The sequence below is a fragment of the Scardinius erythrophthalmus genome (assembly GCF_964197995.2).
Source record: "Scardinius erythrophthalmus genome assembly, chromosome: 3".
Lineage (NCBI taxonomy): Eukaryota > Metazoa > Chordata > Actinopteri > Cypriniformes > Leuciscidae > Scardinius > Scardinius erythrophthalmus.
Window position 1 is genome coordinate 55,773,450 of NC_138223.1, and position 27,639 is coordinate 55,801,088.

Sequence of the window (27,639 nt, forward strand, 5' to 3'; positions counted from 1 at the left end):
TTAGCAAGCTCTCGAGTTTTGCTACTGTTTTACCTTCATACAACACAGACCCGCCCTCGCTCATGAGCGAGCTGTCAATCATAGTCCGCGCGTCATTGTTGATACTATGGGAAGCCAAACAAACCAAAAGTGGGACAAGACAGCGGGGGTTTACAGAGCTCGCGCCGCGCTGACATGTCATCTGGGCGGTTAAATGGTCCGAGCCGCGCGGCCGATTCGTCAGCGCAGCGCGGACGTGTTTCCTAGCGACACCCAATGGGCAGCGCGGCGCAAACAATCCTCACCAGCGCTGCGCTGACCAATTTAAACAGCGCAGCGCAAACCATACATGCAAATGAATGTACAATAAAGAAACCCCTCCTTCCTTACAAAAAAATGGTTCTCTGCTGAAGTTTAAGAGTTTTTCCCTACAGAAGACAAAGAAGAAGAGAGACGAAATTAATACATATCTTATGTTTATTAAGTTTAATAGTGTTAGTAAAGAGTAGTGTTGTGCGTCGATACTTTGAAGAACTGCACATGTATAGAGGCTACGGAAAGAGCTGTATAAAGCAGAAACTTGACTTTAAATATCGTAGTCGTCTTGAGGAGCACGCCAACCTTCTGGTAATTATATCGGACAGTAATCATAGACAGTATTTTATTATTGTAGTAATTTTTGCATTCAGCCATCATTTGTAGACTTTAAGCTTTTTATGTCTGAATTCCATAATTAAAACAATCATTTGTTAATTTTGAATAAAATGTTAAAACTAAAGATCGATTTTATGTTTTTGATATTTTGTGATATTGATTTATAGGGTGAATTCAGTGTGATTTGGACACTTTCTGCCATTGAGAACACACACACACACACACACACACACACACACACACACACACACACACACACACACACACACACACTATATATATATATATATTATACAGAGATATGTTTTAGAATGACCTTGACCTCATCACCACAATCAATGAACTGGCTATACAAGACGTATGTCTTCTGGTGGACCATATTTTCAACCCTCATGTGAACGCCCCATTTTCACTACCAATTTTACATACCAGGGGACGGCCAAGGTAATGTTAATTTTAAGTTTGACACAGCAGTTTTGCAATTATTAATTTTTCATGGCTTTTTCTTTAGGTTCATGTAAATCAAAATCTGCTGTACTCATTTACATTAATAGCAGAGGTTTATGGGTAAAATATAATTGAGTGGCGCCAAATTAACTTGTATCTGTTTAAATTGGTCAGCGCAGCGCTGGTGAGGATTGTTCGCGCCGCGCTGCCCATTGGGTGTCGCTAGGAAACACGTCCGCGCTGCGCTGACGAATCGGCCGCGCGGCTCGGACCATTGAACCGCGCAGATGACATGTCAGCGCGGCGCGAGCTCTGTAAACCCCCGCTGTCTCGTCCCACTTTTGGTTTGTTTGGCTTCCCATAGATACCCTCACTGGAGCGCTGTCTATGAGCATAATGGCGTCTGCGATTGATCTTCGGTGTAATAACGTACACAGCAGTCATTTGGATGTTCCTAAATCCGAGCTGTTGAAGATGCAGCGGCTGAGTTTTGTTTTTGAAGGGATATGCCCAAAGGATTGACGCGGGGATTCCCCACGATCGTCTGCACTTTCCTGTTTGCATGAATCATTTAACACCAGACAGCAGGGGCGTTTCTAGGTTTTAAAAACATCAGGGGCTGAGCCTGAAACATCAGGGGCTGGGGTGGGTAATCAGATAACATGATTCGATACAGAGAATAATGTATATTTTAGGCTTATATGCAGGGGGCAGACTGGTTACCACAAAGACACACACATTAAAATGTGAGGTAGTTAGGGGGGTTCGGGGGCATGCTCCCCCGAGAAAATTTGGATTTCTCGGACCTACATATGTGCATTTTAAGGTGTTTGAAGGCCAACATTTTTTGATAACAATAGCTTTAAAAGCATGTCAGTGGGCAGTAGCATAAATTATTTGTCAAGCAGATAACAGATTCTTAAACATGAGAATGAGGATAAATGTTGAAATGAATGATCCACACTAGAAAATGGAAATGCAAAATGTTTCTGCTTATAGTTGACAATACACAATCACATATTCCAAACAGGAATGGCCTTAAATGAGAAATCTTTCAAGGATTATTTTGCATAGATGTAAACTTTTTAGCATTAAAGTTTGGTTTCAGCAACTTGTTTCTTTCTTGAGTTAATCAATGTTTTTGGCACTATTAAATCAGTTAAATTAAATTTCAATTGTTCACTCATAAAGACAGTCACTTGTCACCACCTACTGGCTTAATGATGCAAGTTGCGCAAACACAAGCGGAGTGATACAAACTGTGAAAAGGCTGATGCTGGTGAAATATTCGAACACATTCGAGGACCTTATATAGGCTACATATCAGAGTTAAATAGGAATACATTATAATAATGTTAATCAAGCAGCCTAAATCACACGACTGCGCAGCAATATTTAAGCTCATTATACAAATGAAACAATACAGATCTAGACAAATTGGGTTGCTTATAGTTAAAAGAATGTCATGAACGATCATTTAGGCTAGATGTAGGCCTATTTATCACATTTTTGGTCACAAAATATTTAGTCAGTTTTGATGACTTTGCAATATTGATAAAATATTAGAATATTAATAATGAAAAATGAGTAGGGCTACGCCAAAATGTGTAACTTATGTAGCCTACAAAGGAATACAAAAGCCCCGACATAGAGTTTTGACGCAGCTTTAATCTCCCTTTTGGTTATTTCAATAGCCTACTTAATTGACGACAGAACACGACGTTACATGCTAGTAGTTTATTTTGCGTGATACGGGGCGCGCCGCATTTGCGCGTGATTGAAGAGTGCGCGCCGCGAGCAAACGGCTGACACTACAGTAGGTTAGTTTTTCTGAGTTTTACTGACATATAGCCTGACAACATCTGGTCTGACAGAAGACGGCGGTGCTGACTGCGTTATTTTTAAAATTATTTAATTGCTGTGAGATGCTGTTGCGCGCAAATCCTGGAGATGAACTTGGATAGCTAAATCGCTCACGTGGTGCGTCTCTGTGTGAGAGTAGGCTAACCATAGTAACTTTGATCTGCTTGAACACATTTTAATCGTCTTTAATACATGATTGATTCCGAAGGATATATTAAAAGACCCGGTCAATTTTTTTAAATAAATACAAAATTATTAAAAAATAATAATAATTATCAATAAATTAAATTTTTTGAGATCCGGGGCTATAAAAAAAGCCCCGGATGCCCATGTCTAACGACCAGAGGTGTAAAAAGTACTAAAAAATGTTACTCAAGTGAAAGTACAAGTACTGAGGGAAAATTTTACTCAATTAAAAGTAAAAGTATCTGGCCAGATTCGTACTCGAGTAAAAGTAAAAAAGTACCACATTAAAATTGTACTTGAGTATTAAAGAAGTAAAAGTAACAGCAAGAATGAAAACTAGAGATTCTTGTTAAAGATTTTAATCTCTAAAAACATGAAGTGAATGAACCACATACAAGGTTTTATCCTGCTTTAGAACTGTTTATATTTAATTGTATTTATTTATCAAACTATAATACTACTATCTAATGCCTGTATGCAACATTCTTTAAACAATCCACTAAACATGATTTTACCACTAAAAGAAAAGAATTAGCTAAGGTATGGCCACTGGTGCTCTTGATCCTGTGGCTGATTTTGGACCAAAAACAATGGACAAATGGAGTCTTCAAACGCCTCAGATGTAAAGTTATTCGCCGTCAAAGTGACGCCAAAATGTAGGGGTGTAACGATACACGTATTCGTAGAACGGTTCGGTTCGTTGGACCATTTTTCCTGCCGACCAAAATTTCGTTATTTCAAATGTAGGCTTGTTGCACGTGGCAAGCGTGCTCATAATGTAAGAGACGCCGGCGCGACCACAACAATGCCCAACATCAAATGGCAAATGTAATGCAAGCGGAATTAAACTGCTCGTTATTGTGTGGTTGAAGGGCCGTTTATCAGTTTGGACCAGTGCAGCGCGAGCCGATCGTGATCAAGCGACACTGTTACTACACAGCGCTAATAAGAGATCCAGTAAAGAAAGCATTTGAATTCGCCACAGAAGTAACAACATCGCTGCGAGATCTAGTGAGAAACATTCACATTTCTCTGTTATTAACGGATCAAACAGCGCTGATGTGGAAACCAGGAAGAAACATTGTGCCATGAATGAACTATCCAGTGTCCACAGATCAGCAACATTCACCATGGATTTACTGTAGTAACACAAACTGCAACCATGTAAGTTTGGCAGGAATAGTGGCTATAATGCCTTCAAGTAACATTACGTCAGTTTTATTTTGACATTATGAATACAATTGCTGCCCTCAAATGTTAATCTGAACTAAAATAAACCTTTGTTTTTAACTACTATTATTTTACTATTTTAACTACTATACTACTAAATTTCATTTTTTCCAAGGAGCTGTTTTGTTTTATATGCTCCTAAGAAGAGTCAATTATAGCTCCAGAATTGCTCAAAGTACAAAAATATCATACTTTATGATGTTAGTTTTAATAAAAAAAAAAATGTAATCAAGGAAATTTCTCTGGCATTTCTTTCGAACCGAACCGTGACACAAGTGTATCGTATCGAACCAAACCGTGAATTTTGTGAACCGTTACACCCCTACCAAAATGAATGGGAGTCAATGGAATGCTAACAGCAGGTGATGGCTTGTTAGCCAATGGCGGCCCCCGGGGGTGGTACGCTCTTCGGCTGCTGGATTGTCCCCCTAAGAATGACTGTTATAATTTCTCTAATTTCTAGGTCAAGGTGCTGTGCATTGTGGTAATAGATGCGACATGATGTCACTTCCAAAGGACCAATGAACACGTCTGACCAATTTGGTGAAATGTGAAAACAAATCTCATTAAACTAGACTAGACACTAAGCTTAATTAATCTAGGCATCAGCGCAAATCAATTGGTTTGGTAATAGCAAGGAAAAATAGAATGAAGTGATCTCCAAAAAAGAAGTACTTTTTGACTGTAAATAAAATTGTAAGGAGTAAAAAGTACTTTTTTTTCTTAAAAAATGTAATTAAGTAAAAGTAAAAGTACTGAATTTTAATTGTACTCAAGTAAAGTAAAAATCCCCCAAAATAATACTTAAGTACAGTAATCAAGTAAAATTACTCAAGTATTTTACACCTCTGCTAACGACGCGCCTGCCAGACAGCTTTATAAAACGAGAAAAAACGGATCGGTACCAACGTGTTCCTGCTGAACCTCCAGAAGTGAGTGTGATGTTTTATTAACCTTTATATATTTATATTAATCTTTGGAAATTTGCAAACCTTGCTGCACGCTTCATGATGAATGCATCTAAGGTTTACACTCAGGGTACATTATGGCATGTTTTCTATGTACGACGTTCTCAATATAATTCATAATCCCACGTTTATAATGAACAACGCGTGGTTATTGTGTTAGAAACGGTGTACGCACAGAACAGAGGGGCGTGGTGAGCAAAGCTCATTATCATTTAAAGACACATGCACTGAAACGGCGTGCTGAAAACAGAGCTGTTTTTGAGCAGGTGAAATTAGTGTTTTCTTACAATACTAATGAGAATTTTTAATTAAAGTATATTACAAACTTTTAATTTAGACCCTAAAGAATCATATTAGCTTGTACAAAAATGGCATTATATGACCCCTTTAATAATTCAGTAAATAGCTGTAAAATAACAGTGTTTTTCTGTAAAACATTTAAGGAACATTTCTGTAAACGTTTTTTGCATTTTGTTTAAATTAGGATTTTTGACTTTATTTTTATGGTTTTTGTTTGGCAGCTGCAGCTGACAGTCATTGACCCTTTTTTTACGAATTTTTTTTTTTACAGTGAAGGTATATGATCGTGATTATTCAGGAAATGCCTGTAAAATAACTGTGTTTTTCAGTTTATTTAATTTAGGATGTTTTACAGTTTTTTGGGGGGCTGACAGTCATTTGACCATTTTATCATTTAACTGTTTTGTTACTGTTAAATTACAGGTTATATTTGTAATTTTACATACATTTTTATGTAATTTAAGAAAACAGAAAAAATACTGTATTAAAAATACGATCAATTTTCTGTATAAAAAATGTGAATTACTCGAATTTGTCATTAATGTCATGTCACAATACCTAAAATAACAGCTGAATTTTATTTTACAGATATTATTTGTAATTTTACAGTGTTTTGACTACAATTTAAAATTAAAGAAAATGATCGTCAAAAAATCAGTTATTTTCTGTAAAATTAGGATTTTTTTTTTACAGTGTGTGTAATTTATATGAAAAACATTTTAAATGAAAATACAGACACTTTTACACTCTTAAAAGAGATGTGTTAAAAAACAACACACAGCATGTGTTGATGGTATTTTGACACATGTTGTGTTGTGTATATTTTTAACACACAATGTGTGTTAAAATGTAACTCTGGATAGAATAGCACTGGGGGGAGGAGAGTTTGTGTTTATGAAAAAAATTATAGGTATTTTTATATGGTATCCCATAAAATGCTCTAAAATATATAAAACAATACATTCAAATAAATAAATTCAATCTTAATTCATGAAAACTTAAAGATTAATGGGTGTTTTTTGCAGCCAATCACATCATGCCTCTTTTTCAATGTCTTTTTCAAATGCTGCTTTCACTTGTTATTAATAACCAGATTAACTTTATTTCTGTCAGACTCTACAGAAGCTCTTATTGAGAATTAACAGGTTTTGGTGTTGATGATTCATTGAATGTTTCATTTAAAGTCACCAGAATCGTGATTAGTGTCAGCTTTATTTGGGCTCTTGACCCTTGACTCTTTAACATTAGTTTACTCTGATTGCTGTAAAAGTGTGTTTATTTGAACACATTTGAAACAGCAGAAATAATCATGAGAAAAACATGCTCAGATAATAATATTATCACTATGAACATGTAAAAATGTTAAGCTAAGCAAGAGTTAAATATTTGAAAGATTAGTGTACTTTTAAAAGGATTATCATATTACAATTAGCTTCAAATTATTTTTAAATACCGTTCATACAGGACTTTACAGACTATGGTAACAAACAGACATCAAGCATCCGCGTATGAATCTCAACAATGGTGAAAAACGAAAAGCTTCATGCCGCAATGCATGCTGGGTGCCACCATAGTACACATCTCATCCATGACTCCCAGCATGCATTGCGGCATGAAGCTTTTCGTTTGTCACCATTGTTGAGATTCATACGCGGATTCTTGAGGTCTGTATTTGTCTAGCTTCTGCTGCAGATTACAATTTTTGGAAAACATGTTTTAATATGATGGATAGCATGATGTAGTATCACAAGATTGCTATAAATAACAGCACATAAATAAATTAAATGCGCACCATCCATATACTCATAAACTTGATCAGATCAGCACTTGTTCATTATGACATCATCAAGAAACATCTGATCATATTATCTCTTGCCAAATGTATTTTATTAAAATACATTAAAAGTAGCCAGAAAAAAACTAAAAGAAGAGTAAAGGGTCAAGAGCTCAAATAAAGGAGCCATTAATCACGATTCTGGTGACTTCAAATAAAACATTCAGTGACGCATCAACATCTAAACTCAGTTAATTCTCAATAAGAGCTTGTCTATGTAGATTCATGATGTCTAAAACATCCAAATGTTCAAACAAACTCTTTATTAAACGTCACTGGACTCCAGAAACACAAGTTAACAATACGTTTCAGTGTTCATCCAAACACTCAGTTGTAAAAACACAGAAAGTGACTCTGGCAAATACACACCGACTACAGTCACATGTGACACATATCTGACACAAGTTGTGTAACTATAACACATTAGTGTGTAAAAGGTTTTAACACACTTCTGTGTTAAGAACAATAACACACTGATTGAGTTAAAAGTAACACAAAATGTGTTGTCCTTAACTAGACACACAGGTGTGTTAAGATATAACACAGGTTGTGTTGTTTTTAACACACCCGTTTTAAGAGTGTAGGAAAAGTCAGGTATCAGCAGGATTATAGGCCTATTTATTTTTTCAACAAAGTTATTGCAGATATAAAATTCAAAACGGTCAAAATGACTGACATGGCAGTTCTAGTGGTGAATGAGTAAGCTAAGGCGAACGATAGGGATGCAAAGCCGATAGTTGTTGTCAGAGGTGTATAGTCCAGGGGTCAGAAAGTAAAAGTCCTGCCATATGTTTATTCCACCCATGAACTCACACAGCAAAAACTCCAGTGTTAAATGAACTCTCCTGGGAGTTTATTTGGCTCCAGACTCAAGAGTGTTAAAGTTAATTAGATAATTTAGTGATTGATTGAGTGATGATTGAGCATTATTGAAGACACCTGATGTTAACAAGCAGAATCACCAAAGGAGAAAATCTCTTTTTTAAGTTACCATTATGGTGATTAGTATTTGCTTTAGTTGGGCTCTTGACCCTTAAACTAATAACTTTAGATTTTGTTTGACTGTTGTATCTGAATTATAACTCTCAGATGAACAAAGAGAAAAGTTGATCGGGTGGTGTTGGTTATGTTTTGACATAATCATAATTTGACCTGAATCACAAAACTCATTTAGAGAGTTAAGTTTACCTTGTTGATTACAGCTTCCTGTGATTCTAATATTATGCCATGTTAATCATTTCCAATGTAATCAGAAAGATTTCTTGAAAGTTGTTCTGATCAAAAGACTTTGAAAAAATACATTATTTGGACACACTGACACCAAGAATCAGCCTGTGATTCTCAACAATGGTGACAATAATAAAGCATGTTGCAGTGCATTCTGGGTGCCACCAATCAAAACTCATTCATGGCTCCCATCATGCATTGCGGTATGAATAAATTATGATCTGAATTGTCTTGTTACTTTGTCACTTAATTAGCTCATTAACTTTAACACTCTTGAGTCTGGAGCCAAATAAACTCACAGGAGAGTTCATTTAACACTGGAGTTTTTGCTGTGTGAGTTCATGGGTGGGATAAAAATATGGCAGGACTTTTACTTTCTGACCCCTGGACTCTCCACCTCTGGTATTTACTAGCACTTGGTTTGGTGGCTCATATTCAGTAAGCATCACAAGTTCACAATATTGTCCTGTGAAGTTATTGAAAACTTTGAGATTCAGACATTACCTTAACTTTAATGTGATCAAAAACAAACAGCATACAACCTAAAATTAAGCAATGTCGAGGCATAGCAGGACCATGGAATATAGAATGGCAGTGTACTGTTAAGATGATGATGGAAATTAGGGCTGTGCGATATATATCGTGAGATTGTTATGCGCATCTCGTCAGTAAAGCCGGTTCCTTGATTAGTAGTAAATCACCATCACCTGCTTTCAGATGGAGCGGCATTTACTACAAAGAGCCGTAATTAACTGACAAGCTGAGCCATATCGCATTAATATCGCGGACGTATCGCCAGCGATACTAAATGCGATATGGCTCAGCTTGTCAGTTAACTACGGCTCTTTCACAGCAAAAACTCCAGTGTTAAATTAACACTCCTGGGAGTGTATGAGTCCACACTCAAGAGTGTTTAAGTTAATGAGATAATTAAGTGATTAATTTAGTGATGATTGAACATTATTGAAGACACCTGATGTTAACAAGCAGAATCACTGAAGGAGAAAATCACAAATTGTAAGTTACCATTAAGGTGATGGGTGTTTGCTTTAGTTGGGCTCTAAACCATTATATGTGTACTAGAGGTGTGCGATACCGCTAGATTTGGTATCGATCCGATACCAAGTAAATACAGGGCCAGTATCGCCGATACCGATACCGATACCAATACTTTTTAATATATTAAAATATTATATTAAATTAAGGTGGATGCGTCTTCAACCTAAATCTAAATGAATTTTCATGACTTTTAATTTGTTTTTGTGATTTGCATTTTGGGTTATTAATCAGTTAAAATCAGTACTACAAAAGCTTTTGTTCAGAAACAACTTTTGGTTACTTATGTTTTATTTAAATAAACAAAGTTACAAAATTATTACTTCACAAATATAAAAATGTAAAAACAAATTCTCTTTTCAAGTAGCATGTTAACAAAAAATGTTTTTCCTCTTTAGTGCACTTCTTTTCAGGATTTTTTTCTTAAATAAACAAAGTCACAAAGTTTTACTTAACAACAAATATAAAAAATGTAAAACAAATTCTCTTTGTAAGATATAATGAGAATAAAATGACGTTTCTCCTCTTTAGTGCACTTCTTTTCAGGATTTTTTTCTTTAAAAAAAAATAATTCCATTCTCCGTCTCTGACTGTGCTGTAGAAATACGCGGCTGAGCACGCGCCTGACTGCGGGTGGTAGCGCGCTAGTGGTGAGTCACGTGACGGTGCAACACAGGAGAGGGGAAGGAGAGCAGTGTCGAGCACTCTTGGGAGGAGGATCACAGAGAGCTTGCTTGCTCTGCTCTGTGACAGCAGCAGCATTTTGACAAACACGGTCAGGTCGCAAAACGAGAGAAACTGAAACTTAAGTATCGATATTTTCACGTTGGTATCGATCAATACCGATACCAACGTTGGTATCGATATTATCGATATTAGTATCGATCTGCCCACCTCTAATGTGTACTTTAGATTTTATTTGGCTGCTGTATCTGAGTTATAACTGACAGATAAACAAAGAAAAAAAAGTGATCTGATGGTGTAGGTTATATTATGACAATCATCATTTGAACTTGATCACTGAACTCATTAAAATCCTTCTTTCTGACTTCGATTTATGTTGTTGGTTAGTGAATCTGCATAAATGCCCAGCATTTTTGATATAATATAAAGGATTTCTTAAAAGTTGCTTAAAAAAAAAATCATTCTTTTAGGCACACACAGATGTCAAGATTCAGTCTATGCATCTCAACAATGGTGAGGAGCAGAATATTCAATTAGGAAAAGTAAATTACATAGACAATTCAGATCATAATTTATTCATACCGCAATGCATGATGGGAGCCATTAATGAGTTGTGATTGGTGGCAGCCACTGCAACATGCTTTATTATTGTCACCATTGTTGAGATTCACAGGCTGATTATTGATGTCTGTGTTTTAAATGAATTTATCTGAATGTCTTTTGATCAGAACAATGTTTATTAAATATTTAGAATTATAAGTAAAGTACTGATAATCATAGGTTGAAGAATCACTAAACTGCAGCTAACAAGTTAAACCAAACTATCTCAATAAGTTTCCTTTTTCAGATCACAGCATGATTATGTCAAAACATAATCAACACTATAAGATAGATAACATTTTACTTTGTTCATTTAACTGTTATAAATCAATAACAGCAGACAAACAACAGTAAATATTAAAGTAAACATATAATGGTCTAGAGCCCAACTAAAGCAAACACCCATCACCTTAATGGTAACTTACAATTTGTGATTTTCTTCTTCAGTGATTCTGCTTGTTAACATCAGGTGTCTTCAATAATGCTCAATCATCACTAAATTAATCACTTAATTATCTCCTCAGCCCTAAATGCCGCTTCATCTGAAAGCAGGTGATGGCGATTTACTACTAATCAAGGAACCGGCTTTACTGACGAGATGCGCATAACAATCTCACGATATATATCGCACAGCCCTAATGGAAATGTACTTGCATGTATAGTATTTGCTCTTTTAAAATGATAGTTCACCCCAAAATGAAAATTGTCATTATTTACTCATCCCTGTGTTATTTTAAACCTGTGTCACCATTATAGCAGTCAGTGTTTACTTTAGTTGGGCTCTTGAACCTTGATATTTATTATTATTTTTTATATAACAATTAATTTTTTTTTTTTTACTTAATTATAGCAGCTAGACTTTTGCAAAAGTCATCAGGTGGTGATGATTGTTTTAACATTCATTATTTGAAATCATTCAGTCTAGTCTCATAGTTGTATTGCCTTTATTGATTACAATAGCCTTGTGATTCCACCGTGAACAATTCTGTATTTTTTATTAATTTTGGAAGGATTTGTGTTTGATTAACGTAAAAAATAAATAAAAAAACATACTGAAAATGTCAGAACTTATTTTGTCCACAGTATTTATATAACCAACAAAGAAAACTCAGTTATTCAGGTGATTAGGTCAAACATGATCATCACCACTGGATGACTTTTGCTCTTTGCTTGTCAGGCTCAACACTGACCACTATAATGGGGTTTTGTATTATGGCGTTATTTTTTATTCAAAAGTTATGAGCGTGTAAGACATGCTCACGAGCACATTATGTTATTTCACACGCGCAAAAATGAACCTTCAGCTGGCATGATAAAAGTACTCGCGCACAAATTCAACAACCGAGAGGTGTACAGGTAGCTGCGAGCGAGCGCCTGGCATACTCTCATAGGTTAACTCTGCTTGTACAGTGGAATCCTGCTCGCGCGCGGCGGGCTTCTGCTCGCGGAGTGCTGTTTTGCTCGCGCAGTGGATTTCTGCTCGCTCAGCTGATTTCTGCTCGCTCGAGTCTACATGACTTTTGACAATATGGGGGCGGAAACCAAGTAGGGCACTGACCCTCTTATGATTGGTCACTTTCATCATGGAAAATCTTGGGAAATCCTAACCCCGCCCACCTTCAGACGCAGCGCGAGTCACTCAGCTCGCTCTGCTACTCCGGTTCTCTCTGTGTATATTTTAGGCAACGAAATATGTGATAAAACACCATACTAACTATTTTCGTTTTCATTTAAAGAAATCTTAAACATGATAGCCACACAAATGTGGTTCAGGCAACGCGTATTGATTATATTCACTGCACATAACGTTTGCCTATTTATAAATATATATATATATATATATATATATATATATATATATATATAAAACACAAACCTGCCTCTTTTCGTTTATTGCCAGAATCACTGAACTCATTTAGAGTCTAATCTCTGACTTAAATGTATATTGGTCATTACAGCATCACAGTGATTCTGCAGAATAAGATCCAGATATTTCATTTTATTCCAAATGATTTCTTAAAAGAAAAAAGTTATTGTCTAAATACAATAAAATCTAACTAACTAACTAACTAACTAACTAACACTAACTAACTAACTAACTAACTAACTAACTAACTAACTAACTAACTAACTAACTTTCTTTCAGGCACACACAGACATCAAGAATGAGTGTATGAATCTCAACAATGGTGACAAAAAGAATATTCAATTAGGAAAAGGAAATTACTAAAACAATTCAGATCATAATTTATTCATACCGCAATGCATGATGGGAGCCATGAATGAGTTGTGATTGGTGGCAGCCACTGCAACATGCTTTATTATTGTCACCATTGTTGAGATTCACAGGCTGATTATTGATGTCTTTGTGTCCAAATACAATACTTCTTTAAAAACTTTTGTTAAAAAAAATGTAAGAAATCTTTTTGATTATACTGAAAAAGCTGAAAATAGTATACTGTAGAATCACAGGCTCCTGTAATCAACAAGGCAAACCTAACTCTCTAAATGAGTTTTGTGAGTCAGGTTAAATGATGATTATGTCAAAATATAACCAACACCACCTGATCAACTTTTCTCTGCGTTTTTCTCTGAGCCCAACTAAAGCAAACACTGATCACCATAATGGCAACTAAAAGAAGAGAGATTTTCTCCTTTGGTGATTCTGCCACAAACACACAGTCAGTCGCTCTCTCTCTCTCTCTCTCTCTCTCTCTCTCTCTCTCTCTCTTCTCTCTCTCTCTCTCTCTCTCTCTCTCTCTCTCTCTCTCTCTCTCTCTCTCTCTCTCTCTCTCTCTCTCTCTCTCTCTCGTATCAGATTACAGACTCTTTGCGCCACTAGAGGGAGTGAGTTTGTTTTTCATATTAGTGGAGTTACAAGAAAACAAGACACACCTTAACCAGGTAGAAACGAAAGGAAAAGAGACGGAAGAGAAGAGACGCCATTCCGAGGCTTTAAACCTGTTACTCTGGGTGTTTAAACTTTCGCATATTTTGTGGTAAGTTCAGGACTCATTCTTCATGCAACCATGTAGTGATATTAAAATGAGCTGCTATATGTTTATGCTCTTCTTTACTCCAGATTTAAAACACAAATCATTATATTTAGACAGGACAAACAAACCAAAATGGCAGAAACATTAACGATGAAAGTAGCCTATTTACTTTTGATATCCTGTGATCTTTGTTTTAACATTTAGTTTTAGTTTTATATAATAATGGTTATAATTATAATTATAATAGTTAGTTTTATATAATATAGCCTGCTGTTGTTTAAGTGTTCAAGTTTGACACAGCACAACAACGTGATAGGTCTAACCGCAGAACCATACGTCAGTGTGAGGACGACAGCGCCAGCCTGACAGTCTGATGCCGGAAGTGGGCGCAGCAAGGCATTTAAACGATTTAACTGAACATGTAATATCTTAAATATGATTCAATATAATAATAATGTTTTGTCCTATTAACAAAATACAATATACTACTATTAACAAATGTTAATAGTTTTTTAAAAGTTAAAATGATACTTTATCCATTTGTTTTGTTGAGTCAAATGATTAACAATATAAATTGAACAAAGCTTAAAACAAAGGTTGAACGTTTGAACATTTGATTTAATTGCTCCAAATAAATAATAGTAATTAAATAAAAATACAAAATCAAACTTAATAATAAATAAGTTATACAAAATAAAATCAAACCAAAGAAAATAAATCTTATAAAAGTTATGCAGGCACACATTTAACAATAATTCTCAAGTGAAAAATAAATCAAATAAATCAAAACTCCATACAAATGGAGTTAATCCTGAGGCGCCTTTCATCTCCTTTAACTCCAACCCTACTCAAACTTATCCTATGTGTTTGCATGTTTAATGGGATGCATTCATAGATATGAAATATTATTATAACAAAATATAAATACAGAAATATATAATTTTTTTGTGTTTTGTTAGCTTAAGTTTCAGTGTGGATTGTTTGTGTAACCTTTAGACGTTAATGAAGATAATTTAATATTTTGTCTAAATCAGTGGTTCCCAACAGGGGGGTCGCGGCCCACAAGGGGGTCTCGGCGAGCTCTCTGGGGGGTCGCGTCATATTTTGAAAAGTTTTGAGTAATGAGCATTCAAGTCGTCCGTAACTTCTTCTATGTTAAAAATTTACAAAATGTATATAATGAGCGAGACAGCGAGTTCATTATGAATCCATCTTCCAAACCGTGTTTTTGTCTTATTCTGAATATGGTACACCTATAATAAGTGTTTATATTGGGACTATTTAACACTGGTTCGGATCGCCGCCGCTGCGGAGTAGTGGTACTTGACCTGCGTGACTCGTCATAGCCAAACACAGAGAAGTAATTCCGGCTCCAAAAGACGCATTATTCTGTTAACAAACGCATGTTTATTAACGATCGCTATAGCGCAAAAAAAAAAGGAATGCATGCTTTAAGGAGAACGATCATATTACATTAGCTAATTTGATCCATTCCCTGGCCTGGCTGACCAAAAATGGGATTTTAACCATGACAGCCTTAAAAAACAAATACAAATGGGCCAGACTGACCCTTGAGGATGATAAAGATGTCTTACCCTGTTAAAGATCTCTCCACCATTGACCAAATTACTCACGACCAGCAGATCCTCACACTTATTGATAAAGCCTCACAAATAACATGCAAGTATTGGGGTCCCAGACAGCAGTAATTTTGTAATAGCCTATATATAGGCTATTCATTCTTTTTTTTTTTACCTACACACCAGAGTGAATACTGATATTTTTTTATTGCGATTCAAATAGGGCCAATTTATAGGCTACTCTTAGGCTTACGTTTTTAAATTACAAATGGCCCACTGATGTTTTTGTTATTGTATTTTCAATATTAGGCTATAGGCTATTATTTGTGCATAAACATATCTGGTTATAATAAACATAGCCTACCGTTTGCTTGAAAACAACATATTTTGTCATCCTTGCTGTAGCCAACAAGAGCGATAATATCATTAATATGAAGGGGGGGGCCCTAAAATATTTTCTTGGGAAAAAGGGGGTCTCAGACAATAAAAGGTTGGGAACCACTGGTCTAAATCATGCAGAAAACCATCTAATTCCAAAGGGACTACTATTAAATATGTGTACCTTGAAATGCAATGCAAGTCGCTTTGGATAAAAGCGTCTGCCAAATGGATAAACGTAAAATAATATGTATTGCCACTGTATATTACACCAGTGGTTCCCAATTCCAGTCCTCGTGACCCACTGCTCTGCACATTTTGTATGTCCCCCTTATTTAACACACCTGAACCAGATCATCAGCTCATTAGGAGAGACTTCATGAACTGAACTGAGTGTGTCAGATAAGAGAGACATACAAAATGTGCAGAGCAGCGGGTCACGAGGACTGGAATTGGGAACCACTGGTCTATGGTGTTTTCCCCCAATGCCTGTTTGTGCACATTCGATACATACCTATGAACATTTTGCACGCACTGGTTTCTCGTAGGAGCGGTCGGAGTGGGAACTACATCCGGTTCACCGAAGCTAATATTTTGGTTTGCAAAATCCGCATAGGCTATCAAGGGCGCAAATGCACTGCAAAAAAAGATGTGTTAAAAATGACACATCATGTGTTGAATTTTAACACATGTGGTGAGTGTGTTCAGGGACTACACATGATGTGTCAAATTTAACAAAATGAATGTGTAAGTCATTTTAACACACAAATTGTGTCATTTTAAAAAATAAAGCGAAAGGGCCAGATGCAAAAATATTAACCGTTTAATCAATAGTCGAGTACAGAATGCATGTGCGCACAAAGTACAACACAATGTTTCAAGCTCAATGACTGGACAGACTCACTGTACTGGACATTATTCAGTTATTCACGCTTCAACCCCTCATTGATAATGCTGCTTTTGACAAAAGTTCATGAAGAGATAACAGTTAACCGAGTTTGCACTTTGAATTTAATTAAAAAGAAGCAACTGACAAAATATTGTATATAAATAACTTGTATTTCCACAGGCCTGTTTGTTTGAGAACATAGCAAACACTGCATACCATTCACAGTGATGGTGAGTGTCGGTGCTCAAAATGAGGAGTTGAAAACAACACAACCTGTAAAAAGAGATGTTAAAAATTACACATGTTGTGTCAGTTTTAACACATGTAGTGTGTGTGCTCAGGGACAACACATGTTGTGTCAGTTTTAACACATGTAGTGTGTGTGCTCAGGGACAACACATGTTGTGTAGATTTTAACACATGTTGTGTAGATTTTAACACATATTGTGTCAGTTTTAACACATGTAGTGAGTGTGCTCAAGGACAACACATGTTGTGTCAAATTTAACACACAACCTGTGTCGATTCTTAACACATCTCTGTGTTTATAAGGACTAGACATTTTGTATTACCTTTAACACAACTAATGTGTTATTCCTCTTACACAGAAGTGTGTTGAAACCTTTTACACACTAATGTGTTATAGTTACACAACTTGTGTCAGATATGTGTCACATGTGACTGTAGTCGGTGTGTATTTGCCAGAGTCACTTTCTGTGTTTTTACAACTGTTTGGACGAACACTGAAACGTACACGGTGCGAGTTCGAACCAGGATCGGACACTCGGGAGATCGTGAGATATTGCACACGTTGCGAGTCAGTTTAACTGATAATCGCGTCAAAGCAGCTGGTACACGGCACGACTGTCCTGCACGAATTTTATCCCGAGCCGGCAGCAATCACGTGAGCTTTCGCGCTAAACACAGAGACCGTCAGTGTTGCATGCAGGCAAAGCTTCAGATAGAAAAAAATGACAGAAATGTGTGTGCAAATGATTTGTTGTAAAGCAGAGAACAGTAGCCATTCCTTTCAACATAAAAACTTGAGAGAGAGAGAGAGAGAGAGAGAGGTGTGTGTGTGTGTGTGTGTGTGAGAGAGAGAGAGAGAGAGAGAGAGAGAGAGAGAGAGAGAGAGAGAGAGAGAGTGAGAGAGAGAGTGTGTATGCGCACGCTGTATGGTTGCTGCCACTGAGGTATAGCCCCACGTGGTTGTGTATGATTAGCAATAGGGGACAGCTGGTGAAAATCGAGCCGACTCCCCGAATTTTTTAAACATATTTAAAAATGATCGGGAGGTCGGGGAGGTGCTCATAACGTGTTCGGCTCGGCTCGTAAATCCTCTCACACGCTGCGAGCCGCGACCATGCGAGCATCACCGATTCCACTCGATTTCTCCCGAGTGAAAAAAATCATCTGCGAGCTCGTAAAAACAGCAAAAATCGCACCGTGTACGCCCGCCTTTACTCTTCTTTTAGTTTTTCTCTGGCTGCTTTAACTGTATTTTAATAAAATACATTTGTTATGGTGAGAGAAAATATGATCAGATGTTTCTTGATGATGTTATAATCAACAAGTGCTGATCTGATCAAGTTTATGAGTATATGTATGGTGTGCATTTAATTTATTTATGTGCTGTTAGGTATAACGATCTTGTGACACTACATCATGCTGTCCAGCAGTGCAGAATAAAAAAAATAAATGTTTTCTGAAAATTTTAATCTGCGGCAGAAACTAGTCAAACACAGAACTCAAGAATCAGCGTATGAATCTCAACAATGGTGACAAACGAAAAGCTTCATGCTTGCAATGCATGCTGGGAGTCATGGATGAAAATTGTACTATGGTGGCACCCAACATGCATTGCGGCATGAAGCTTTTCGTTTGTCACCATTGTTGAGATTCATGTGCTGATTCTTGATGTCTGTTTGATACCATAGTCTGTAAGATTCTGTACAAACTGTGTATTTATAATTAAATTTTAAGTTAATTGCAATATGCTAAACTGTTAAAATATCTTTTTTTATATATTTCACTCATCTTTAAAATATTAAACTCTTGTTGAATTTAACAATGTTACATGTCCATGATGATAATATTATCATCTGAGCACATTTTTCTCATGATTATTTCTGCTGTTTCAAATGTGTTAAATTAAATACACATTTACAGCAATCAGAGTAAACTAATGTTAAAGAGTCAAGGGTCAAGAGCCCAAATAAAGCTGACACTAATCACGATTCTGGTGACTTTAAATGAAACATTCAATGAATCTTCAACACCAAAACCTGTCCATTCTCAATAAGAGCTTCTGTAGAGTCTGACAGAAATAAAGTTAATCTGGTTATTAATAACAAGTGAAAGCAGCATTTGAAAAAGACATTGAAAAAGAGGCATGATGTGATTGGCTGCAAAAAAACACCCGTTGATCTTTATTTTCTTTAGTTTTCATGAATTAAGATTTAATTTATTTATTTGAATGTATTGTTTTATTTATTTTAGAGCATTTTATGGGATACTATATAAAATATACCTATATTTATTTTCATAAACACAAACTGCCCTCCACCCAGTGCTATTCTATCCAGAGTTACATTTTAATACACAATGTGTGCTAAAATCTACACAACATGTGTCAAAATGCTATCTACACAGTCACATGTGTTGTTTTTTGACACATCTCTTTTTGCCGTGTGTGGAGAAATTGCCCAAAATGAGTTAAGTTGTGCTAAGATAAAAATATGTACCAGCTTATTGATTGCTTCTATAGCTATGTTATTCATATAGACTTCATGTGACGAATATTTTTTACGTACTTTGTAGATTTCTGTTTGTAGCAAATTTGCGACATTAGTCCATAACGGCTGGATTGGGCTAATGGCTACATAATATAATAATGCTGTATTTAGATGGTTTCAGCCAAAAAAAAAAAAAAAATATTTTCACAAAAAATAGCATGTTAGGATATAACACTATAAGAATATATAATGTATGCAATGGAGAAACAAGGAAAGAGTTAAACAGAGTGTAACATGGAATGTATAAAAACTACTGTTAATGTTAGGGAGTAGGAGAGTGTTTTGTTTCTTGCTGTTGTCAAGATTCATTAATTTGTCAATTAAAGTTTATAAGTTCTAACAACTTTGTGCCATGAATAAAATCTACATACCTGAGATTAGGGCTGGGCGATTTAAATCGCGATATTGTTATGCGCATCTCGTCAGTAAAGCCGGTTCCCTGATTAGTAGTAAATTGCCTTAACGTGCTTTCAGATGGAGCGGCATTTAGGGCTGATGAGATAATTAAGTGATTAATTTAGTGATGATTGATCATTATTGAAGACACCTGATGTTAACAAGCAGAATCACTGAAGAAGAAAATCACAAATTGTAAGTTACCATTAAGGTGATGGGTGTTTGCTTTAGTTGGGCTCTAGACCATTATATGTTTACTTTAATATTTACTGTTGTTTGTCTGCTGTTATTGATTTATAACACTTAAATGAACAAAGTAAAATGTTATCTTATAGTGTTGGTTATGTTTTGACATAATCATGCTGTGATCTGAAAAAGGAAACTTGAGATAATTTGGTTTATCTTGTTAGCAGCAGGTTTGTGATTCTTCAGCCTATGATTATAAATACTTATAATTAAAAAATTTTAATAAACATTGTTCTGATCAAAAGACATTTAGGTAAATTCATGTAAAACACAGACATCAATAATCAGCCTGTGAATCTCAACAATGGTGACAATAATAAAGCATGTTGCAGTGGCTGCCGCCAATCACAACTCATTAATGGCTCCCATCATGCATTGCAGTATGAATAAATTATGATCTGAATTGTCTGTGTAATTTACTTTTCCTAATTGAATATTGTGCTCATCACCATTGTTAAGATGCATAGACTGAATCTTGATTTCTGTGTGTGCCTAAAGAATGATTTTTTTTAAAACAGCTTTTAAGAAATCCTTTATATTATAAAAAATTCTGGGCATTTATGCAGATTCAATAACCAAAAACATAAATCGATGTCAGAAAGAAGTTTTTTAATGAGTTCAGTGATCAAGTTCAAATGATGAATGTCATAATATAACCAACACAATCATATCACTTTTTTTTCTTTGTTCAACTGGCAGTTATAACTCAGATACAACAGACAAACAAAATCTAAAGTTAATAATATATGGGTCAAGAGCCCAACTAAAGCAAACACCCATCACCATAATGGTAACTTACAATTTGTGATTTTCTCCTTCAGTGATTCTGCTTGTTAACATCAGGTGTCTTCAATAATGGTCAATCATCACTAAATTAATCACTTAATTATCTCATTAACTTAAACACTCTTGAGTGTGGACTCATATACACTCACAGGAGTGTTAATTTAACACAGGCATTTTTGCTGTGTACAAAGAGCCGTAGTTAACTGACAAGCTGAGCCATATCGCATTAATTATTGCTGGCGATACGTCCGTGATATTAATGCGATATGGCTCAGCTTGTCAGTTAACTACGGCTCTTTGTAGTAAATGCCGCTTCATCTGAAAGCAGGTGATGGTGATTTACTACTAATCAAGGAACCGGCTTTACTGATGAGATGCGCATAACAATATCACGATTTAAATCGCCCAGCCCTACCTGAGATGGGAAAATGTGTTTTATTAATTTTACCATTTTGTAAAAAAAATTACCCTAAATGCCTGTTGTCGCAAATTTGCAACATACCAAAATTTCTATTTATTTGTTGTGCAAAAGTGAAATTATAACATTATAATGATAATCTCAACATTATTTACCATCTACTTAAAGGCAAAAACACACATAATTTTTTTTTATATATACAGCTATATAAATTCAGGCGTTAAGGGGTTAAAAAATAACTCCAGATGTTCATGTACCTCCATGAACAACAGCCTTTTTAAAGTGGATTTTAATGTGATTATTCAATTTGTCCCATTTAAATATACTGCTATCACAAAAATGGCAGTGAACATTTCTGCAGCATGTTGTGCATTGCTCCAAAGGTGTTATCGCTGAACCTCTCTGAATTATGTGGTTCTGTAGGTGAAATAAAATACAATTAATGCAATTCTCATGGTCAGAAAATGTAACAAATGCTATAAAATGCAACGTTTAACAACAAATTAAATCACAAACCATAAATATTAGGGCTGTCAATCGATTAAATTTTTTAATCGCGATTAATCGCATATTGTCATGAGTTAACTCGCGATTAATCGCATTTAATCGCACCTTTTTTTTAATTGTTCTAAATGTACCTTAAATTAATACTTTTCAAGTTTGTAATACTCTAATCAACGTGGGCATGGATAAATATAGATGCTTTATGCAAATGTATGTTTATTATTGAAACCATAGTCAATATAGAGCATACCCAGTCAACACGTTGATCTCACAGTGATCTCTCCATATGACCACAATGTGAGTTCACAGTGAGCTAAAAGTGTAACCGCACAGTGCACTCACTGTGTGCTCATATTATGGACACGATGTGAGTCACCCCAGCTAGAAATGTTATTGGACATGGATGGACACAAATTGTAAGTTACCATTAAGGTGATGGGTGTTTGCTTTAGTTGGGCTCTAGAACATTATATGTTTACTTTAATATTTACTGTTGTTTGTCTGCTGTTATTGATTTATAACAGTTAAATGAACAAAGTAAAATGTTATCGTATAGTGTTGGTTATGTTTTGACATAATCATGCTGTGATCTGAAAAAGGAAACTTATTGAGGTAGTTTGGTTTAACTTGTTAGCAGCAGTTTAGTGATTCTTCAGCCTATGATTATCAGTACTTTACTTATAATTCAAAATATTTAATAAACAAACATTGTTCTGATCAAAAGACATTCAGATAAATTCATTTAAAACACAGACATCAATAATATTCCTGTGAATCTCAACAATGGTGACAATAATAAAGCATGTTGCAGTGGCTGCCACCAATCACAACTCATTAATGGCTCCCATCATGCATTGCGGTATGAATAAATTATGATCTGAATTGTCTATGTAATTTACTTTTCCTAATTGAATATTATGCTCTTCACCATTGTTGAGATGCATAGACTGAATCTTGACATCTGTGTGTGCCTAAAAGAATGATTTTTTTTTTAACAACTTTTAAGAAATCCTTTATATTATATAAAAAATTCTGGGCATTTATGCAGATTCACTAACCAACAATATAAATCGAAGTCAGAAAGAAGGATTTTAATGAGTTCAGTGATCAAGTTCAAATGATGATTGTCATAACATAACCAACACCATCAGATCACTTTTTTTCTTTGTTCAACTGGTGATTATAATTCAGAAACAACAGACAAACAAAATTTAAAGTTAATAATAAATGGGTCAAGAGTCCAACTAAAGCAACCATTGATCGTCATAACGGTAACTTACAATTTGTGATTTTCATCATTTCTAAACATCGAAACTTCCCGCTATAACTGTCTAAGAATGTTAGGGGGGATAATGTTCTATCAATGTCATCACTAAACATGTTTGAAATGTTTATAGAGAGTGTTATCCTACCTTTTAGGAGAACATTCTGGTTACAAAAATAAAATTAGCTACAGAAAATATTACAAGAACATAACATAATGCTCTCAAAACATTCATAGAACAATAACATTTCTAGCTGGGATGAGCTCATATTGTGGTCATAGTTTGAGCACACAGTGAGAGCGCTGTGAGGTTACACTTTTAGAACACTGTGAACTCAGATTGCAGACGTTGTGACCACATGGTGACATCACTGTGAGATCATAGTGTTGACTGGGTAAGGACGAGACATGTTTCAAAGGTCACAGATGTTTTTCAAATAACTTGTTCATGTCTATTAGACACGTAGAAAGAACAAAAAAAAAAAAAAATGCCAGGTTACCATTACTTCTCTTTCTTTGCACTAAGCAATTTACTAACACAAACATGTTTAGATTTTTGCATGACAGGGCAGCTCTTCTGAAAATACTAAATGTACATTTATTATTTATTAGCCTATTACATTATAGTTTGTCTCTCTCTGTGCCCATTTTGATGAAGCTAAATTCTCAATAAAACTGTTTTCATTGGTATATTTTACTGTTTCTGTTGTCAAACTAACGGAATGAATTTGAAATGGTGACTGAAACGCGACCCATTAAGACATAACCAGCTCTCCCTTCCAAGACGTTAATCTGCACAAAAATTCTGATAATCGAGCCGTCGTCTGGTGAAATCAAATTCACATAAGATAAAGACAATATCTGTGCTCTGATTTCGGCTATACTTGTAAAAATAGAGAAGCAACATAATATCTGTGCTTAATTGAGTTAAAGCGCTGCTCCTCCGCGCGAGACGCAGAGAGAGAGAGAGAGCGAGCGAGAGAGAGAGAGAGAGAGAGAGAGCGAGAGAGAGAGAGAGAGAGAGCGAGAGAGAGGCGCGCGCGCGTGCTGACAGAGCAGTACCGGCGGTACCGGTAGATTCTCAGAAACTAAATAAGGTTTGCGCGCTTTGTTGAAGGGAAAAAATCGCTAAAGGGGTCTGCAATGTCGCTAAGTTAGCAACACTGTGTATCTCCATTTCTCCAACTAGGGGTTGGGCCACGGGTCAAACAGAAAATACGCGCTGCGTTAATTTAAAAAAATTAGTGCCGTTAATATGATTTTGCGTTAACGCGTTATTAACGCGCTAACTTTGACAGCCCTAATAAATATGTAACCTAAAAAAGTGCCATTGTCAGAATTCTCACTTAGTCACATTTATTAAGTCAGGTCACCTTTATTTATATAACACTTTTTAAAATACAGATTGTTTCAAAGCAGCTTTACACGAATCATAGGAAAATAATGCAATAAAGTTTGTCTCGGCAGATCTAGAAAAAAATAGTGTCATAATCAAAAGTTATTCTTTCAGTTAATTATTTGAGCCATTTTGTATAAGCGTAACGTTAAGTATGTTGTATCCAACAAAGATATAACTTATTTTTAGCTTCTTCTCTTCTTCTTTTTCTTGATCTATCGTGTTAAACGAACTCCGTCCACTTCCGGCATCAGACTTTGACCCCGCCCACTTCTGGCATCAGACTTTGACCCCGCCCACTTCTGGCATCAGCCTTTGACCCCGCCCACTTCTGGCATCAGACTGTCAGGCTGGAGCTGTCGTGACGTATGGTTCTGCGGTGCTGCAGTTGGTTATTATTGGAAACAACAGTGCTGAATACTGCATTCAGATTATCATACCAGTATTAAACTTCACAAAATACTAAAGACTAATGTAAATTAAGTTTCAAAATGTAGGGCCTATTATATTTATTTCAAACAGTGTCGAGTTTTCACTTCCTGCATTCACACACTGCTCTAACAAACATTAAAAAAATAATAAGCAGTAAGAAAATGGTAAATGAAAGTAAGTTTTACAAAAATATCTGAACAACAATTCACAAAGTTTGAAATGAAATAGCCGAACTGCAGTTGTGCTTTATTGTGTTTAATTTATTGACTAAAATAACTAGCTTTCCGGCAGACGGCCGTACGCATCGATTTATGCCAAAAGAGTAACACTTGAACTTGACGCACAACGAAAGGGTTAGTTAATAATTACCACTTTATCTACGAAAATATTGATCTGGTAAAAAAAATAAATACATTTAAAAAGGACTGCAAGCTGGATACATAATGATACACATAGTATACATTGATACATGATAACTGAATATTTTAAATGAATAAATAAAAACAACAACATAAAATAATTTAATGCAGTTCCAGTCCTCTGATCCCAGTCAACACTATGATCTCACAGTGATGTCACCATGTGGTCACAACGCCAGCAATCTGAGTTCACAGTGATCTAAAAGTGTAACCTCACAGCACTCTCACTGTGTGCTCAAACTATGACCACAATATGAGCTCATCCCAGCTAGAAATGTTATTGTTCTATGAATGTTTTGAGAGCATTATGTTATGTTTTTCTATTTTTAATTTTTAATATTTTCTGTAGCTAATTTTATTTTTGTAACCAGAATGTTCTGCTAAAAGGTAGGATAACACTCTCTATAAACATTTCAAACATGTTTAGTGATGACATTGATAGAACATTATCCCCCCTAACATTCTTAGACAGTTATAGCGGGAAGTTTCGATGTTTAGAAATTATGTTTAAGAGGTTTAGATGTTGAAGTTTGTTTGAAGAGTTTGGTTTGGTCACCATTGTAGAGGTCAGTGTTTGCTGTAGTTGGTCTCTTTGGTCTTAGGACTGGGCGATTTAAATCGCGATATTGTTATGTGCATCTCGTCAGTAAAGCCGGTTCCTTGATTAGTAGTAAATCGCCATCACCTGCTTTCAGATGGAGCAGCATTCACTACACAGAGCCGTAGTTAACTGACAAGCTGAGCCATATCGCATTAAAATCACGGACGTATCACCAGCCATAATTAATGCGATATGGCTCAGCTTGTCAGTTAACTACGGCTCTTTGTACACAGCAAAAACTCCAGTGTTAAATTAACACTCCTGGGAGTGTATATGAGTCCACACTCAAGAGTGTTGAAGTTAATGAGATAATTAAGTGTTTAATTTAGTGATGATTGAACTAGGGCTGCAACGATTCATCGAGTTACTCGATTTACTCGATTACAAAAATTCCTCGAGGCAAAAACTCTGCCTCGAAGCCTCGTTAAATTCCTATGACGCGCACTATACACGCGTCTGATTGTTTCACACGGACCGTTGTTCAGTGTTCAGGAAGCACACCATAGCGCGTGATACATTTTGAATTTAGTTGGCGCGATGGCGGAGAGTAAAGATGTACATATAAACGGCAGAGAATGTCTAAAGTTTGGGATCGCTTCCTTTCAGCGTCGCTGAAACAAGGTAATGATTCTGTCCCCCGCATTTTTTTTTTTTGACCCAGCGCCAATATTTCCGCCCGTGCCGAAGCCTATACAGGTTCGCTGATTTTAATCCCATACTGTAGTGATGTCGTGATGCGGTTTGACTAGATATGATGTTTAGCTTTGATGTTTTTAAGTAGTAACGTATTCACGTTCAATTGCAAGAGAGTATATAGCCTAAAAAAGAACCCCTTCACACACACACACACGCACACGCACCCTCGTCTCTCTCACGCGCCAGTCAGACCAATTGCGGCAATGCATCACATATGCTTAAACTTTATGTAGCCACGCAACAATAATTTCAGCATGCATTACTGTATACACCGGGACGTGATGGAGGAACAAATATTGTATTGCAGTCTTTGCGAGACCTTGTTTGTAGGCTATGTCACGTCTGCCAAATAGTTACAGACAACTTAAAAAAAAATGAAACTCCCCAGCCTGCTTCTCCAAATCCACTCGTACTTTTGGGGAAGACGGCTACCAAAGTAATTGAGCATAGAACATTTTCAATTAAAAAAAAATATATATATAATACTACAAAACGTGCTAATATACTTCGATAGCCTAAGTGAAAAACAAAATGCTGTTCTTTTTCTATTTAACAACATGCATATTTGCAATAAAACATTCCCCTTTTCAAAGCTACACTTATTTTTTTTTATAAATTGTATACATTGTGTACCTGTTTGGCTTGATATTTTATATTCATTTTATTTATTTTTGTTCTCAGGTGGGTAATTTGCAGAAGGTGCAATCCTTTTTTAGTAATGTTGTATTAAGAAGACAAAAAAACTAAGGCCAAATGGCCTTTACTATTTAAGTTTGTATTCATAGTTTTACATGTTATACATGTTTTACAATAAG

General features: G+C 35.7%; 1 protein-coding gene across 1 annotated transcript in view; it reads left to right on the top strand.

Moving 5' to 3' along the window:
- Positions 1–13,937: 13,937 nt before the first annotated feature.
- The window catches only part of LOC308687466 (NACHT, LRR and PYD domains-containing protein 3-like), a gene marked incomplete at its 3' end in the record, with an annotated part of 51,156 nt that continues 37,454 nt past the window's right edge, over positions 13,938–27,639 (top strand). Inside the window, exon 1 of the mRNA XM_081360037.1 lies at positions 13,938–14,027. The remainder of the gene's footprint in view (positions 14,028–27,639) is intronic.